Source organism: Podarcis liolepis (assembly GCF_965112155.1).
Source record: "Podarcis liolepis genome assembly, chromosome: 17".
NCBI classification, from domain to species: Eukaryota; Metazoa; Chordata; class Lepidosauria; order Squamata; family Lacertidae; genus Podarcis; species Podarcis liolepis.
The window spans coordinates 6,430,351-6,449,895 of NC_139571.1; positions in this window are offsets into that span (position 1 = coordinate 6,430,351).

The following is a 19,545-nucleotide window of genomic DNA, read 5'->3' on the forward strand; positions in this document are numbered from 1 at the left end:
TGGGGAACCCATGGACTTCTTCTGGCTACTGCTGGACACCAACTCCCATCAGCCCCAGCCAGAATGGCCAATGGTCAGGGATGATGGGAGCTGAAGCCCAACAACACCTGGAGGGCCACAGGTTCCCCAATCCCTGGTCTATAGCTTGGTAAGTGTGCCATTGCAGACACAGTCCAGATAGTGTTGTGATGGGGAACATGTGGCCCTGCTGCTTTTGTTGGACTACAGCTTCCATCATCCTTGATCGCCATCCATGCATGGTGGGAATTGGAGCCAAAGATCTGAAGGGCCACAAGTTCTCTGCCCCAACATGGTGCATAGTTTACAGAATAGTTTACAGTTATTTCCCAGACACTCCACAAAGTTTTCCCATTCCTCTTTATATACTTGAACCTCTTGTTCTCTTATTTTACTAGTTAAACCTGCTCACTCTGTGTATTCTATCATTTTAATTCCCCAGAATAGCTGTTTCAGCACGTTCAAGCTCACCTCCTGCAATACAGGCAGGAGGTTAATCTCAGATAACTGAGGCTTTGCCAAGCCTACTGTCAAGATAGTTCTCATCATGTTTTCATGGGCAACCATGGTCGATCTCTGACAGGCATGTCCAAAGTCCGTTTTGGGGGTTTAATCCAGGCTGCCGGTTGGTTTAATCGGCCCCTGTGGCAGTTTATTTCCTGGTGTAAAATCCTAAAAAAACCTCAACAATTTCAATCCTAAAAGAAGCTCAACAGCTTTGGGGTAAAATCATAAAAAGCTCAACAACTTCAATCCTAAAAAAAGGTTAACAACTATGGTTGGCCCTCATGGCCCTTCACTTCATCAAATCTGGTCCTCTTTGGGAAAAAAATTCGACACAACATGAAATTGCATGGGTGGCTGAAACCAAAAGTGTATTTTTAATGCTTCACTGTGTTTCTGGCCCTGGAGTGGAAAGCATATATTTAATTGCAAAACCTTCCAAAACACACTCTCTCTCTCTCTCTCTCTCTCTCTCTCACACACACACACACAGAGAGAGAGAGAGAGAGAGAGAGAGAGATGACATTAGGAGAGTATTGGATATTGGAATTACACCTATTTTAGAAAAGGATATTTACAGAAATATGCAAAATTATGAATCGGGGAGTACAATGGAATCCATGCCTAAGTTTATTGACAATTTTTAATGAGTGGGACCCAACAACTACAAATATAGATTTATGGGGAAATTTGCTGTATTTGCCTTCTAGGGGAAATGTAGGAGCGGGGGAACCAGTTATTTTGATGTTATGTTATTCTTATATCCCTTTTCTGGAAAATTAATAAAATCAAATAGAGAGAGAGAGAGAGAATTGGACAAATTCATGGAGGAGAAGGTTATCAATGGCTGCAAGACATACGGCAATTCCACACTCTGCTTCCACAGTCAGAGGCAGCAATGCTTTGGAATACCAATTGCTGGGCTGTTGTACTCTGCTCCTGTTTGCGGGTTTCCCATGGGATCTGGTTGGCTGCTGTGAAAACAGGATGCTGGAATAGACGGGCCACTGGTCTGATCCAGCATATCCCACACACAAGTTCAGTGGCGGGACCTTTTCATGTTGCCACCAGTGTTTGTCCAGGTTGCTGTGGGTTTGTGAATTGAATTCATTCTGCCCTCAAACTGGAGATTCCCAGATGAGTCCTCCATCCACTCCATTTCAGTTGGATGGATGAAAATCTACCATTCCGACTTAAGGTCACCCATGACTGAGATGGAAGCAATTCCTTCTGGGGTCATTGGCTCCTCTCGTCAGATATGCTTCAAGAGAACCAGTGCTGTGTTCTGATTAGAGTGTCAGACAAGGACTTGGGAAACCTGGGTTCACTAGATGGCCTTGGGCAGGTCAATGCCTCAGCTTAACCTACCTCATAGGGTTGTTGTGAGGTTTGACAACGGGGTGGGGAGAAACTTACATGTTGCATTGAGCTCCATGGAGGAAAGATGGGTGGGGAATGTAATCATACACAAGGTTCTCTAGAGGTTGGAATAATAATAATAATAATAATAATAATAATAATAATAATAATAATAATAATTTATTATTTATACTCCGCCCATCTGGCTGAGTTTCCCCAGCCACTCTGGGTGGCTCCCAATCAAGTGTTAAAAACAAGACAGCGTTAAATATTAAAAACTTCCCCGAACAGGGCTGCCTTCAGATGTCTTTTGAAGATAGGATAGCTGCTTATTTCCTTCACATCTGAAGGGAGGGTGTTCCACAGAGTGGGTGCCACTACCAAGAAGGCCCTCTGTCTGGTTCCCTGTAACTTCACTTCTCGCAATGAGGGAACCGCCAGAAGGTCCTCTGTGCTGGATTTCAGTGTCCAGGCTCAACAATGGGGGTGGAGACGCTCCTTCAGGTGACCCCTGAGATGTGTGGGAGTGGTGTCTGGAGCAACACAACTTGCTTTTTGAGGTATCAGTTGGAGGTGAAGTGCCCTGCCATCTACATGGTCTTCTCGGTTTTATTTAATTAATTCATTGCATTACATTTATACCTGACATTTGCTCCAAGGTAAAGGTAAAAGGTAAAGGACCCCTGGATGGTTAAGTCCAGTCAAAGGCGACTATGGGGTTGTGGCACTCATCTTGCTTTCAGGCTGAGGGAGCAGGCATTTGTCCGCAGACAGCTTTCTGGGTCATATGGCCAGAATGTGGCGTAACAGAACACCGTGATGGAAACCAGAGCACATGGAAATGCCGTTTACCTTTCCTATTTACTTGCGCTGGCGTGCTTTTGAACTGCTAGGTTGGCAGGAGCTGGGGCAGAGCAATGGGAGCTCACCCCATCACTGGGATTCGAACCGCTCAAGGTGAGGTAGGTTTAGCTGACAGACAGTGACTGGGCCAAGGCCACCCAGTGAGAACCATGCCTGAGCGGGGATTTGAACCCAGGTTTCCTAGATCCTTGTCTAACACTCTTACATACTATACCACACTAGCTCTGAAAACTCTCAGAAAAACATCAAGCTCTGTTTTCCTCCTGCAGGAGGGAAATGCATATTGTTGTCTGGGAGAACTTCATGTGGCATAAGAGTGGGGTGATGATGTTGTCCCAGGAGAATTTAGAGAGTACAGCCTAGGCATGGGCTAAAGGCATATAAGAACTTACAAACAGAAAAAAATAGTCATTCTAGATTGGGCCAATGGTCCACCTTGTCCAATATTCTGTTCTCACAGCGGCCAACCAGATCCCACTGGAAGCATGCAAGCAGGACATGGGTGCAACGGTGTCTCCTGACTGCGAATCCTTGCATACTGAGTTATGTAGCTTCTGATAGTGGAGGCAGAAGACAAAATAGCCATTACTACTTAAGTGTGTTATCCTCCATGGAAGCAGGTCCTAAGCAGGTCTGGGCCTGGGCAGTACTCAGAGGGAAACCATTTGGGGGCTCCATGCAGATTGCTTCTCACAGAAGATGGGCATGAAACAAACAGCAGGTAGTTTTTTAATGTTGAGAAATGCTGTTCTTGCCAAAACTCTCAATCCTGCAAAATCCACAGTGTCTGGATTTATTTCCTCCACATTTGCTTTCTTCTACCATCTGTGACTGGATTAAAGACTTTCTGATAGATCGGACACCAACAGTGGGGATTGGACATGTAACATCTAATTCCTTAAAAATCAGCACTAGCACACCACAGGGATGTGTGCAAAGTCCCTACCTGTATTCATTGTATACATATGATTGTGTATCATCTGATCCGTCTACTGCAATTATTAAGTTTGCAGATGACACCACCATAATGGGTTTAATAACAGGTGGAGACGAATCAGCGTATAGAGGGGAGGTCCAAAACATATCTACATGGTGCCTAGGGAACAATTTTCACTTTAATATCAGCAAGACAAAAGAGACGGTGTTGGAATTTCGGAGGAAGAGAGGAGAACTAGCCCAGCTGTACATCAGGGAGGGCTGTGTGGAGTCTCTTCCTTTAGATTCTTAGGAGTTTATCCCAGTGAAGAGCTTACTTCGAAAATCAATACAACCCAGGTGGTTAAGAAGCCCAATAGAGACTCCATTTCCTCAGAGTATTGCAAAAGAACGATGTTAATCAACATTTGATGATCTCCTTCCAGCGTTCCACAATAGAAAGTGTCCTTTCATACTGCATCACGGTGTGGTACGCTGGTTTGACATCAACTGATAGGAAGCACCTACAGAGGGTGGTGAATACAGCACGAGATATTAAGGGCTGTCCAGTGAATCTGCTGGATGAAATAGCGGAAGAACGGTGCCTCAGGAGAGTGAGGAAAATTCTCAGGGATGATTCACACCCTCAGGGATGATTCACACCCTGGCCGGCACTTTCTTGATCTCCTGCTCTCAGGCAGAAGATATAGAAGCATGATTCTTTACCCAACAGGGTAAAGAACAGCTTCTATCCATGGGCTGTTAGGCTGCTCAATGAAAAGATAACAACAGGGCAACTGACTTTTGGGTTTGGTGGGTGTGGGTCAGTAAACGAGGGGAATGAAGACTAAGAGAGCTGAGTGGGGGGTGCTCATGTAATCTCACTGTATACAAGTTGTACACGTGACAATAAAGTATTTCAATTTCAAATACATCTTGGTAGCCCCAACTGTTGGGGGGCGGGGTTGTGGAAAGTATCAGATCCCTGATCCCCTTTCACCTGTCCATTCCTCTGTAGTGCAAGATACAAAGTTTGGGTCAGAAGCTTGGCCCGCTTGTAGGTTTCTCTGTCTCCAATAGCCAGGAAATGTATTGGGTTGTATGTGGGTATTCTTACCAAGATGTTGAGAGACATTGGCCTTGCACTGACTGAGCCACATTATATTCAAACCACCATTTATTTTCACAGTGCTTAGATGCAGTTATCCTAGTCTAGACCCCTCTTTCCAAAACTCCAGAGATCCATTATTTTGGAAGCCTGGATGGGATGGGCAGATTCCCTGGGGATTTCCTGAGCTTTGTGTTGATAGATCATTACTTAAGCTATTGGCCAAGGGTGGCACCTCAAATGCTCCATGGAGTGACTCAGTCCTTATCACTCACCCTTTGTGTAAATGCTATCACCATCTAGGCAAAGATGACTCACACCCAGCCCAAATCCAATCATCTCTGGGCTTTGTTTTCTTCCTCAGCATGTGAAATGACTTCAGCCAATGCCAAAAGAAACACATGACCCCAAATTCAGTCTTGCTTTCTAACCAAGTAGCATTTCAATATTTGCTGGGGAAAGCATTTTTATTTTTCGGTGTGTGTGTGTTTCTCATTATTGAGCCTCATTGCTGATGCTTATTGGAGATGAAGACCACCCTAAGCAAGGATGTGTCCCTGTGGTCCAAGGTCACTCACTGAGCTTCATGGCTGAGTGGGGAGTTGAACCCACTAGATAACCCCCAAGGGAATGCAGTCCTCAATAGTAAAAAAAAGTATTCTGTTTCTTATACCATACTGGGAAGTTTCTTAGGTCTCCCCTTTAACTCTTACGAGGATGGTTGTTACATTAGTCACTTGGAAAGACAGCACCCAAAATTCTTCAAATTACAGTTGTTGGTGAGAGCAAATGTGAGCTACTGAAATGAGAACTGTGAGTCTGGATTTGAGAGACCTGAATGCCAAACCTGATATCTACCTGGAGATGCTGGGGTTGAACCTGAGATCTTCTACATGCAAGGCAGATCTCCTACCACTGAGCTATGGCCCTTTCCCTGTTGAGAGCTAGTGTAGTGTAGTAGATGGAATCTTAGACTAGGACTTGGGAGACCCGGGTTCAAATCCCCTCTCAGCTATGAAGCTCAATGGGTGACCTTGGGCCAGTCATTGTTTCTAACCCTAGTCTCCCTCATAGGGCTGCTGTGAGAATAATTGGGGGGGGGGATTATGTATGCTGCCTGGAACTGCTTGGAGGGATGAATATTAAAAACAATACAGCATCAGACATAAAAAAAACTTCCCTAAACAGGGCCGCCTTCAGTTGTCTTTTAAAAGTAAAATACAGTCATATCTCAGGTTACAGCTGCTTCAGGTTGCGTTTTTTCAGGTTGCGAAAGCTGCGGGTTGCGTGATCCCGCACGGATCACGTTCGCAATCCGAGCATCCACTGTAGTTGTTTATTGCCTTGACATCTGATGGGAGGGTGTTCCACAGGGCAGGCACCACTACCGAGAAGGCCTTCTGCCTGGTTCCCTGTAACCTCACTTCTCACAGCAAGGGAACCACCAGAAGGCCCTCGGAGCTGGACCTCAGTGTCCAGGTTGAATGATGGGGGTGGGGACGCTCCTTCAGGTATACAGGACCAAGGCTGTTTAAGGCTTTAAAGGTCAGCACCAAGACTTTGAATTGTGCTTGGAAACGTACTGGGACCCAATGAAGATCTTTCAGGACCGGTGTTATATGGTCTCAGCGGCCACTCCCAGTCACCAGTCTAGGTGCCGCATTCTGGATTAATTGCAGTTTGTGAGTCACCTTCAAAGGTAGCCCCACACAGAATGAAGTTTAGACATTGTGCAGCCTAACTCCAGGCACACTGACCCAAAAGTAAGACCCTCTGTGATCCATGAGGCTCGCTCCCAAATATGTGAGGACTGAGGTTGCATAGATCAGCCTTTAGCAGCCTGGCACCCTCAGAAGCTTTGGGCTGCAACTCATATTAGCCCCAGCCTGAAAGATGGATGGAGGAAGCCAGGTTGGCCCAGGTTGGTGTAGATTGATATTGCTGGGGCCTGTCCAAAAAAGCAATCCTTATTCCTTCTTGGGAGAGGGATTTCAGCAACCAGTGACAAGTGTGTTTGTTTGTGTGTGTTGCCTGTATGCAAGGAGGTATTTTCGTTCTCACATCCCTTAATCTGATATGCAGGAATGTGGCCTTCAAGGCTGAAATTCATTTGCAAATTGAGGAAGGGCAGGATGAAGGGAAGCAAACAGAGACAAAGGACTGAGTTTTGGAGGGGGGGAAGGAGCAATAAAGGGGGCTTGGATCCAGAGCTGTCTGCACCCCAAAGATGAGCCCTCCCCACCAGACCTGCTGCCGGCTGCCCATTCCAGTTCTCTCTGGAAGGAGGGCAAAAAACAACAACCCCACACTTCCCCAAGGGAGTGCGGTGAGGAAAAGCAAAGTCACAGCAATAGCAATGGCTTCTGGGTTTGCTGCAAGCAAAAGACTTGGTAGGGAATGATTTACAGCTGAAGTCTCTGGAGGTTGACTCTGAAGGAAGTCCTCCCCAGTGAGTTCATTGAGGATAATGCTTGAGGAAGTGTGTGTGAGGTTATTGAAGCCATGGAACTTATTGAAGCCATGGAACGCTGGACTTGGTGAGTGTATTACTAGCTGGCATTTATCCTGAGCTGGCTTGTTATGGCAAGGTTACTGAGAGCAAGTTAGCATCAGTAGACATTAATTCAAATAGATGTCCTTGAATAAATATGGCCATTTGCCTTCTTTGTCCACAGTCCTCTCTTAACCACATTTCTCCAGAAGTTTCAGTAGGGATTTAGGGATCCAGAGCAGGCATCTCTGGGTACAAACCATACATTTGAAGCACAGGACTTCACCCAATGAATTATGGGAAAAGTTACAACATTTTGTGCCTTTTAATTTAGGTAAGGATGGACATGATAGAGGTGCATAAAAATTATGCATAGCACAGGGAAATTGGATAGGCAGTTCTCTCTCTGTCATAAATAGAACATGGGGTCATAGAATCATAGAGTTGGAATAGACCACAAGGGCCATCGAGTCCAACCCCCTGCCAAGCAGGAAACTCCATCAGAGCACTCCTGACATATGGTTGTCAAGCCTCTGCTTAAAGACCTCCAAAGTAGGAGACTCCACCACACTCCTTGGCAGCAAATTCCACTGTCGAACAGCTCTTACTGTCAGGAAGGTCTTCCTAATGTTTAGGTGGAATCTTCTTTCTTGTAGTTTGGATCCATTGCTCCGTGTCCGCTTCTCTGGAGCAGCAGAAAACAACCTTTCTCCCTCCTCTATATGACATCCTTTTATATATTTGAACATGGCTATCATATCACCCCTTAACCTCCTCTTCTCCAGGCTAAACATGCCCAGCTCCCTTAGCCGTTCCTCGTAAGGCATTGTTTCCAGGCCTTTGACCATTTTGGTTGCCCTCCTCTGGACATGTTCCAGTTTGTCAGTGTCCTTCTTGAACTGTGGTGCCCAGAACTGGACACAGTACTCCAGGTGAGGTCTGACCAGAGCAGAATACAGTGGCACTATTACTTCCCTTGATCTAGATGCTATACTCCTATTGATGCAGCCCAGAATTGCATTGGCTTTTTTAGCTGCCGCGTCACACTGTTGGCTCATGTCAAGTTTGTGGTCAACCAAGACTCCTAGATCCTTTTCACATGTACTGCTCTCAAGCCAGGTGTCACCCATCTTGTATTTGTGCCTCTCCTTTTTTTTGCCCAAGTGCAATACTTTACATTTCTCCCTGTTAAAGTTCATCTTGTTTGTTTTGGCCCAGTTCTCTAATCTGTCAAGGTCGTTTTGAAGTGTGATCCTGTCCTCTGGGGTGTTAGCCACCCCTCCCAGTTTGGTGTCATCTGCAAATTTGATCAGGATGCCCTTGAGTCCATCATCCAAGTTGTTGATAAAGATGTTGAATAAGACGGGGCCCAAGACAGATCCCTGTGGCACCCCACTAGTCACTCTTCTCCAGGATGAAGAGGAACCAAGAGGGTCAAATGGGGAGAGTTCTGTTTTACTCAGGTCTTGCTTGCAGGCTTCCAATAGGCATCTGGTTAGCTCCTGTGAGAACAGGATGCTAAACTAGATGGGCCATTGACCTGATTCATTTGGCTCTTCTTCTGTTCTTTAGCTCCCGACCTTGGATGCAGAGCCATTGCTCAGTTCTGGGGGATCCAGACACTTTTGGTGGCAATGGAGCTGGTTTTAGGCAGTAGCTCAGCATGTTAGCTAGGGACACAGGTGGTGCTGTGGTCTAAACCACAGAGCCTAGGGCTTGCCGATCAGAAGGTCGGCAGTTCAAATCCCAGCGACGGGGTGAGCTCCAGTTGCTCGGTCCCTGCTCCTGCCCACCTAGCAGTTGAAAGCAGGTGAAAGCACGTCAAAGTGCAAGTAGATAAATAGGTACCACTCCAGTGGGAAGGTAAATGGTGTTTCTGTGCGCTGCTGTGGCTTCACCAGAAGCGGCTTAATCATGCTGGTCACATGACCCGGAAGCTGTCTGCGGACAAATGCCGGCTCCCTCGGCCAGTAAAGCGAGATGAGCACTGCAACCCAAGAGTCATCTGTGACTGGACTTAACGTTCAGGGGTCCCTTTACCTTTTTAAGCATGTTAGCTTGCATGGTGGGTATGGAAATTCCCCGGGATCGAATCATTCTTCAGCCACAAACTCACTAGATGCATAACCTCAGATATTTCCCAGAGGGAAATGATAGTGACACATGTATGGGTTTGTTTAAACATTTAACAGCTTTCCACCCCTACACTCCATTCCTGAGTTAAGAACCTGGGAAGAAACCACAGCCCTATATATTCCTGCATGCAGTTCTGACACTGTCTCTCAGTTCATCCTACCTCACAGGGCTGTTGTGAGGATAAAATGAGAAGGGGGGAACCCCATATGCCGGAGGGATAGAAACGGAATAAATGAATAAATTCTACAAGCTCTTTTGGGCTGTGATATGCTATTTGTGCTGAGGGACACCTTCTCCCCTGCTTTTTGAGCTCTTTGTGCTCTCCCTCAAAGATAATATGCCTTCTTGCCAGTCCTCCAGTTTACTTTTCACAAATGTATTAAATTACATTTACAGTACTGTATATCCCTTCTTTCCTCCTGGAAGCTCAAGGTGGCATACACAGTTCTCCATCTTCCCACTTTATCCTTACAAGAACCCTGTGAAGGAGTTGGCCGAGATGACTGCCAGGATCCGAGATTTGGGAGAAGAAGCAATGGAGGAGGACTGGAAAAAATGTAAGGATTATTTGCAAAAATTTTATAAGTTATATGAAGTATAAGATTTCGCATGATTTGGAAGGTTAGCTCCAGCAATAAGAGTGGAATATATATGAAATTAGACAAGACTAATGAAAGGACCAATGTTTAAATGTTTAAAAAGGATAACATATTTGTTTACAGAGCAAATGGATAATAAGTAATTTAAACTTAAAATGCAATTGAAAGTACAAAAGAAACACATGAAACAAGGTTATAATTTGCTGATAAATTTATTATCAAGATTGCACTGTGCGGGAGATGTGGGGAAGTTCGATGGAAGATTGAAACAAGCTTTTGAAATAATCTGTCTTTTTTCTTTTCTTTTCTTGTTTTCTTTGTTTTCTTGTACTGTATATCTTTATCTGGAAAAAATGTAATAAAAATATTTATAAAAAAAAGAACCCTGTGAAGGAGGCTGAGTGGCCCAAGGTCAGCTGATTCATAGCTCCATGGCTATGTTGGATTTGAACTCGGGTCTAACATTCCTAACACTGCACCACACTTGATTCCCTCTGCTTGGATATTACAATGGTTGCATATCAGCCCAGGGAACCACACAGCCGAGCACTTTGTCACTGACACCTTCAACCAGCCTGGCCCACCAGCCCAGGGAACATGAGTAGAGGCCACCTATAAGCTTGCCCTGCTCAGTGCAGGGAAATCCAGTGACTGAAGGTGTGGACACACCTGGGGATGTGGACTTACTTGAGAACTCCTGCCCCCTGTCCATGGACATGTTCAGATGAACAGTGAGACGCATCAAATATGGAAAGTCAATACAATGCACCTTACCACCTGTAAGAGATGGGTTCAGATTCCTGCTTAGGCCAGGTGTACCAGAGCCAATCACTATCTTTCAGCCTAACCTACCTGGCAGGGTTGTTGTGATGGAATAAGTGGGGAAACTCTTGAGTATGCTACCCTCAGCACCTTAGAAGAAATGTGGACATTAGACTGTGCCTTGCATTAACAGGTTAAGACTGGGCCAAAGGCACACAAGTCAGTTCAGTTATTGAAGCGAAGCAGGTCTGGCACTTATGTTTGCTTTTTGGCAGATGGCATTTAGAGCAGAGGGGTCCTTGAGATGTTATTGGGTTCCATCTCCCTCATCTTTGGCCATGCTGGCAGGGGCTGATGGGTGTTGGAGTCCAACATGATCTGGAAGACCATAGGTCACCCATCCCTGTTTTAGAGGAAGATCAGAGTGTGGAAATACTGTAAGTAAGTAACAGATAGGTAGCGGTGTTGGTCTGCCATAGTCAAAATAAAAAAATTCCTTCCAGTAGCACCTTAAAGACCAACTAAGTTAGTTCTTGGTATGAGCTTTTGTGTGTATCTGAAGAAGTGTGCATGCACACAAAAGCTCATACCAAGAACTAACTTAGTTGGTCTTTAAGGTGCTACTGGAAGGAATTTTTTTATTTTGTAAGTAAGTAAGATTGAGCTATTCATTGCCATATTTTGGGCAATTGCAATCCTGGGAGTAGAATGAGAGTTCAGTCAAATATGTTGATCCCTTGGTCAAAATTCAGTGGAAACTTACGGCCCCACTCCCCGTTACATCTCATGTACTGGGAGAATTCAAATATGGGTGAAGTCCCAAAGTGTTCCACAGATGGAAATATATTGAGTCAAATGTCCACATCATGCAAAAAGTAGTTTTCAAGTAATGTTTCAGTCCATACACAAGATAAACTCACAGTGTGACTGTTCAATGCGCTTTCCTTATATAAAGGATCCCAGAAGGAAGAGCAGCAAAAGAGACTTGCACCCAGGAGTCAGCCTCTTTTCCTTTGGCCTTAGGCCCACCCCCGGCCATCTGTCCATTGTCCTCCCTGGCCGGGGGCGGGTCAAAGGCCAGCTCAGGCAGGTGGGTGGCACCCGCCCAGGTGAGCCTTGCTTGGTGCCGCAAACCCCGCCCACTTGTGGGGAAGGGAGGGTGGATAATATAAATGTAGGTTTTACATACAATTGTCACAGGCTGCTGTTCTTGAACATCATGTTTACTGTTTCCCCCCTCTGCATCTCTCTCTCTCTCTCTCTCTCTCTCTCTCTCTCTCTCTCTCTGTATGTGTGTGCACGCTATCTACCTACCAACTGTACATCTTAATACACCTGATAAAGTGGACTGTTATTACTCAATAAATTCCGGATGCCATCATAGATCTGTTCAGTCTCTAGGCTGTCACAAGACTCTTAATTTGGCCCCATTAACCATGAAATTTGGGGGTTCATAGTTATTTATCCTTCTAAATTTGAACCAATGAGGATCGTCTCCCAAGGAGACATCAGCTCACCGGGATCCTTGACTGGGGAGGGGGGAAAGCTACAGTCCCTTCAAGGTCCTCTCTCTAGAACTTTGTAAAACCATGTCAAATACCAAACCTAGGAACTCTATGCCACCCAAGGGAGGACCCATCCCACATCATCTAAGAAGGACTGGTTATTTGAGATAGCTCGTGTTGTTGAAGTCGGTTCCATTTCTGGTTCGATGGATGGATGGAGGTTGTGAAAGTCTTCTTGGAGGCGCCCCGGGCAAATCAAGCCTTCATTGTCTCACCCCACAGCGGGAGTTGGGCTCCTACAGCCATGAATATCAAAGGGCGATGGGAGGGGAAGGAGATGGACCATTGTGCAAGGAAGGGGGAACTGTGAGCTCTGCTTGCTTCTCATTAACATTCAGACTAGATTAGATCAGAAGAGCCAATTAGTTTTGATGGGGGGGGGGGAGAAAAGAGGATGCAAGAAGAGCAAGATTCCAACCATACCTTGCCTTCCATCCTGCCATCTCCGCTTCAACCCAGACATCCTGGGTGGCTCCGACGCTGAATTCAATGGAGCTTTTTAAAAATCGACCCTTACTCCTGAGACACTAACCTTGAGGAAGCTCAGAAGGATAGTTGGCTGGCAGCACCATATCAAATAAGTCTTGTGGAAACACAAAAGGGCTCATAAGCACAGGTTTCTTACTATTTTTTTTTAAAAAAAACTTTATTGCTTTAATTATAAAGGAAGTGACATCATTTTAAACATGCAATCAATAAAAACATCCAGATAATGGTCCCCCCTGCAAATACCTATAATCCAGACTGTAAGCAGGACTCAAAGAAACAAATACTGAGAACCTGGAGAGGTATCAGGAAAAGTATCAAAATAAGGCATGAAAATGTCAAAGAAGAGGTAGGGTCACTGTGCATTCCCTATTGTGGCTTATTGTTGTGGTGGACCTAGATTTTAGACTTGCATGATAAAATCAAACTTCGTTTTATCCTGTTTTGAAAGAACATGCGTAACTTTGAGTTTGTGTCTCCGTTTTTCCATATATGCCATGTATTTTACTAATATATCCACGTTGTACCTTCCATGTCTTTCCAGTGTTTGGCTTCAGTCAGGAACGTTGTGATTAAGAGGCATTCCAGCAAGTCTTACGTACGTCTTTATTTTGGTTTAAGGAAAATTTCAGCAATGCCAGTTATGGGGTTCTTTCCATAGGCTGCTTTATAACTTTTTGTAGGTCATTAAAAATCAGATTCCAAGATGTACAAGCCTGAAGGCAGGACCACCACATCCATACTGAGTCATATTGTCTTCTGGGGTCTGAAAATGAAGTTCTAGTTCAGGAAAGGTTACGGAACAATAGACCTATTACAGAGCAATTATGCCTATTTTTGCTTACTTAAAAGTAAGTTCCACTAAGTTCACTGAGGCTTACTCACAGGTAAATAGGTATGTGCACACATCTTCCTGGGAGCAAACCCATTGAACTCAATGGGGCTCACTTCTGAATAGACATGTATAAGAATGCATTAGTCTTCAAGAGACCCCAAGTTTTGCTGTTGTTGTGGGTACAGTAATACATTTATTAAGACCAACAAAATAGATCTATTGCAAACTAATGTGTAAGCTTTTCAATTCCCTATGCTTCTTTTTAAGACTAGATTCTGAGTCTGGATCCATAGTTCTGCTGATCTTGAAAGCTTGCACAATTCTATTGGTCCCATTAAAGTTGTTGTTTTTTAACCTACCTGATGGCTCAACATGCTTCTCAACCTTAACCTGAAATGAAACTTTTTTGAGCACTTAACAATTCAATCAACTATATTGGGTTTTTTTAAAAAAAAAACACAGACCAAATCTGAATCCTTTTCAACACTTCCTTATCCTTTGTTGATTAACTCCAGATTCACAGATATGATCTAAAGTCTTGTTCCAACTTGTTTAGAGGCTGTTACAGTCATATGAAATGTCTGATAACATTGAAAAAGGCCAATTTCAGTGATGAACTTTGACCAACAACTTTCGGGGTAATCTTGGTTCATGGTGGAAAATAGAACTCCAATTAGCCTTTTTAACTGATACTGGAATCTTCTGACACAAAGTAAGTGATATATTACTATCTACCAGACAGAGTTGGATTTCTCTACAAAAGTTTAGCTTCTGAGGGAATGGTACCAGAAAACAAGGAACATTATACTTACAAATAAGGCAACAGTAATTTTGTGTAGGTGCCTTGGAAATGTAATAATTTATTCATTTTTAAAATAAATTTCTACACCACCTTTTATAAAATTTCGCACAAGGAAGCGAACAATAATATAAAGTTAACCTTTGACAATAAGGATTTAAACTTTCCAATAAAACACAGAAAATCAGTACAAAAACTATAGTAAAAACCTACAACTGCAAAGACAAACTGCCAGGCAAAGATTGCAAAGATAGAGCCAAACCCTGCAATAGAAAACAAACCCACCAATTAAGACCTCCATCAAACGGGGGGGGGGGGGGGAGAGAGAAACCCCTGCAGGGGGCAGAGAGATAAAGTCTTCAGATGTTTCCGGAAAGCTCTGCAGTGTTGTGTGGTCCACCAGAGCAAATTCCACAGCAGAGGGGAGAATGCAAAACCATCATTTGTGGCGGGAAATTGGATTTCTTTAGGTGGCGGAATGAAAAAAAATTATATAGGACCACACGAGAGTCATGTATAATGGCAATATTCTAAGATTGCAAACTGGGATCATGGATATCTTGTATCTTTTTTTTATTTTATTTTATAGATAATTTTTATTAATTTTTTCAACACGAATATGCAATCTTATCGAAATTTCCACAAATTTAGTTCTGTTTGGACTTCCTTCGGCTTCTCTGACAATCATCCATCTTTATCTCTCAATTACGCATTTCTTCTTTTTATATTTTGCCATTAAACTTCCCTCCCACTTCTATTTCTTTTTAACAATATATCTCAGCTTTTACAGTGCTTCTTGAAACCCCACTAGCTTTGTTCGCACATCACACATTCTTTTCAGATATTCAACAAATTTCCCCCAGTCCTCGATGAACTTTTGGTCTCGAAGATATCTGATTTTCCCAGTTAGTCTGGCCAGTTCTGCATAGTCTGTCAGCTTCAGTCTCCATTCTTCTATCGTCGGTATTTCCTCTTGTTTCCATTTCTGGGCAAGAAGAAGGATATCTTGTATCTTGAACGCTAACTGCGTGTTCACAAAGGCAATGGTTTGCATTGTTAATTCTACTTTGTGTCATTGTTGAATACTAGTACAGTCATACCTCGGATTATAGCTGCTTCAGGTTGCGTTGTTTTGGGTTACGGACTGCCGAAACCCAGAAGTACCAGAACGGGTTACTTCCAGGTTTCAGTGGTCGCGCATGCACGAATTGCCTTTTGCACATGCGCAGAAGCACCGAATCACAACCCGGATGTGCGCAGACGCAGGTTGTGAACTCTGCGGATTGCGAACATGCATCCCACACGGATCACGTTTGCAACCCGAGCGTCCACTGTATTAGTACAGTGGTACCTTGGTTTACAACCATAATCTGTTTCGGAGGTCCATTTGTAAACCAAAGAAGCTTGTAACCCAAGGTGCCCTTTCGCCAATGGGGCCTCCAAAATTTTTTGCTCATAATCCCCCCAAAATGGGTTGTAATCCAAAAAAAGCTTGCAAACCGGGACACGCACTTCCGGGTTTGACGTGTTTGTAATCCAAAACGTATGCAAACCAAGGTGCCATTGCACTTCTAAGGGCTGTGGACATTAGCAGGACCAAAACTCTGAAGAAAGCTCCTGATAAGGAAACAGCTGCAGGGATCATCTCTGGATCTCTGGACCTTGACAATGCTCATGCTGTCCAGTCAACTTCCACTTTGGTTCACCCTGAACTCAGAGATAAACTCAGACCTCAGTCTTGGGATTCCATTGTTTCCATGCACACTCAGCTTCCATATAGGTCCCTTAATTTATACAGGCCACTGTAGCGCAGTGGTAGAGCACTTGCTTTGCATGTGCAAGGTCCCAGGTTCAATCCCCACCATCTCTAGGTAGGGCTTGGAGAAACATCTGTACTATGCAGTCAGAGAACATGCCTTGTCCCAAAGACTCTGGAAGCTGTGGTTTATTAAGGGTACTGGGAATTGTAGTTTTGTGAGTGGCAAATTACAGTTCCTAAGATTCTTTGGGGAGGGGGAAGTCATGTGCTTTAAATGTATGGTGCCGTTCTGAAACCCTGGAGAGCTGCTGTTAGCAATACTGAGCTAGCTTTGATAGGTAGCCGTGTTGGTCTGCCATAGTCAAAATAAAAAAATTCCTTCCAGTAGCACCTTAAAGACCAACTAAGTTAGTTCTTGGTATGAGCTTTCGTGTGCATGCACACGAAAGCTCATTCCAAGAACTAACTTAGTTGGTCTTTAAGGTGCTACTGGAAGGAATTTTTTTATTTTAGCTTTGCTAGTGTTCTGATAAGGCAGCTTCCAGAGTTCAAATTCTGACCCTCAGTTTGGGGCCTTGCGGGGTTAGAAGGTGAGGTTGTGTGGTGGGGAGTGGCTTTCCTGCATGAATCAGACACCTCTGGGGTGCTTGCTCAGTTTTTCCATCCAGCTATCCTTAACTCCCTGCCAGTTAAGGAGCAGCCAGTGTAGTACAGTGGAGTCAGATCTGAGTTCAAGTCCCTGCTTGGTCATGAAGCTCACTGAGTTATGTTGGGCCAGTCACTGCCTCTCAGCCTAAACTACTCCACAGAATTGTTGTGGGGACTAAAAGAAGAGGGAGAGAACCATGTACGCCACCTTGAGCTCCTTGGAGAAAAAAGGTGATACAGAAACACAACAAACAAACAAACAAACAAACAAACAAACAAACAAACATGTTCTTGCCCACCACTGTCTGTGGAGGAGTTATTGACCTGCCTCTGTCATCTCTTGACCCTGTGGTGAAATCCCATTCCTCTACATGTTGTCAGCTTCCTCACTACCACTTTACAAAGAATCATAGAATCATAGAGTTGGAAGAGACCACAAGGGCCATCGAGTCCAACCCCCTGCCAAGCAGGAAACACCATCAGAGCACTCCTGACATATGGATGTCAAGCCTCTGCTTAAAGACCTCCAAAGTAGGAGACTCCACCACACTCCTTGGCAGCAAATTCCACTGTCGAACAGCTCTTACTGTCAGGAAGTTCTTCCTAATGTTTAGGTGGAATCTTCTTTCTTGTAGTTTGGATCCATCCAAAGTTCCTCCCTGTCATCTTTCTGAGGAGATAAAATTCTCATGAGAACAAGGAGCAGTGACCCAAGATATCTGGTTTCTTCCAGATATCCCCATGTGCTCCAAAAGCAGATTTTCTGTCCAGGAAGGTGGTGATGGGGAAATGTATTTCAGGAAAGACCTAATTTCTTTAAAATTGTGAAAAAATGAAATTGAGTTTATTAGCTGCAGGTCAGGATACAACAACAACAACAACAATTTATCATTCCTACCCCGCCCATCTGGCTGGGTTTCCCCAGCCACTCTGGTTGGCTTTCAACAGAACATTAAAAACAGAATAAAACTTCAAACATTAAAAACTTCCCTAAACAGGGCTGCCTTCAGATGTCTTCTAAAAGTCGGATAGTTGTTTACTCCTTTGACATCTCATGGGAGGGTGTTCCACAGGGTGGGTGCCACTACTGAGAAGGCCCTCTGTCTGGTTCCCTGTAACCTCACTTATCACAATGAGGGAACCACCAGAAGGCCCTCGGTGCTGGACTTCAGGGTCCGGGCTGAATGATGGGGGTGGAACCAGACAGTCAATAGCCCTGGTTAACTCTGCATTCCAGTGGGCCACCAGGGCTACCAGGGAATCAGCTGGATGGCCATCATTGTGGGATAAAACATCCCCTACCACTCTCTGGAATCCATTTGGATCCATTAAGTGGTGGGAGCAGACCATCCAAATTGGTCCCACCTCCTTGCAGAGGGAAAGGGTCATGGAAAAGTCCAGTTGCACCAGGAAGTGATCCAACCATGGCACTTCTTTTGTTTCACTTTTACTTAGTGTCAGATCACCCACATCCATAGAGGTAAACACCAGGTCTAAGGCATGTCCACGACTATGAGTTGGGCCAAACTTATTCAGGGACAGCCCCATGGAGGCCATGCTTTCCACGAAGTCCCGAGCGGCCCCTTGTAAGGTTGTGTTGGCATGTATGTTAAAATCCCCTAGGACGACCAAACTAGGTGTCTCCAGGAGAACATCTGCCACGACCTGAAGCAGCTTGGGCAGGGAATCCTTGGTGCAGCGGGGAGGTCGGTACACCAAAAGGAATCCTATAATGCCCCTATTGTCCAACTTCTAGAAGAAGCACTAAAAAACTGGGTCTTTCCGATAGGATGCCTGGTGCAAGCTAATGAATTCCTAAAAATCACTGCAACCCCCCCACCACCACCCGTATGACCTGGGCTGCTGTGCGTAAGAGAAACCTGGTGGACAAGCAGCAGCAAGAACAGGTCCATCTGCTTCATCCAACCAAGTCTCTGTTACACATGCCAGGTTAAGTCCTCCATCCAGGATCAAGTCGTGGATGACAACGGTCTTATGAATCATTGACCTGGCATTGCACAGCAGCACCTTAAGGCCACTTGGGTCTCCTTTGTTGATTCCAGTATCCTTCCGGAGGCAGGGATAGTGCTCAGAGGACTAAACCTGCCTCCTTGGTAATAACATGGTCTGGTATTAGCATAACTCCTTGTTTGAAGCTTACTGGGCTTATCTTGAGTTGCAGGTTCAGAATGAGCCACTAGAGAGAGATGTTGCACTCCTGACTGAGGCTGACCGTGGAGCGGTGATTTGGGTGATGAAAGAGAACAAGATGCCTACCAGGGTGGATTGGCAGATGAAACTATTGGACTACACAGAGATGGCAAGACTAACTGGGAAAATCAGAAACCAGGAGGATCAAAACTTCAACAAAGAATGGGACAAATTTATATCATATTTGAAAGACCATTGTAAACACTTGAACTCTTTAGCAGGTTTTTAATAACTCTTGCAATGACACATAGATTTTGGACACAATGGAGGTCTGTAAACTGGATGGACTTATAATATGCAGCTAAAAAGTTATGCAAAGAATCCACAGAGGGGAGGAGGGAAGTCTTGAGATTTGGAAGAATCTTGTGTAAAAAAATTTATTATGGATGAATATGAATGTGAATGAATTTGTTTATGAGAGAGAGAGAGAGAGAGAGAGAGAGAGAGAGAGAGAGAGAGAGAGAAGCTCTTTGGTTGCACCTGAGG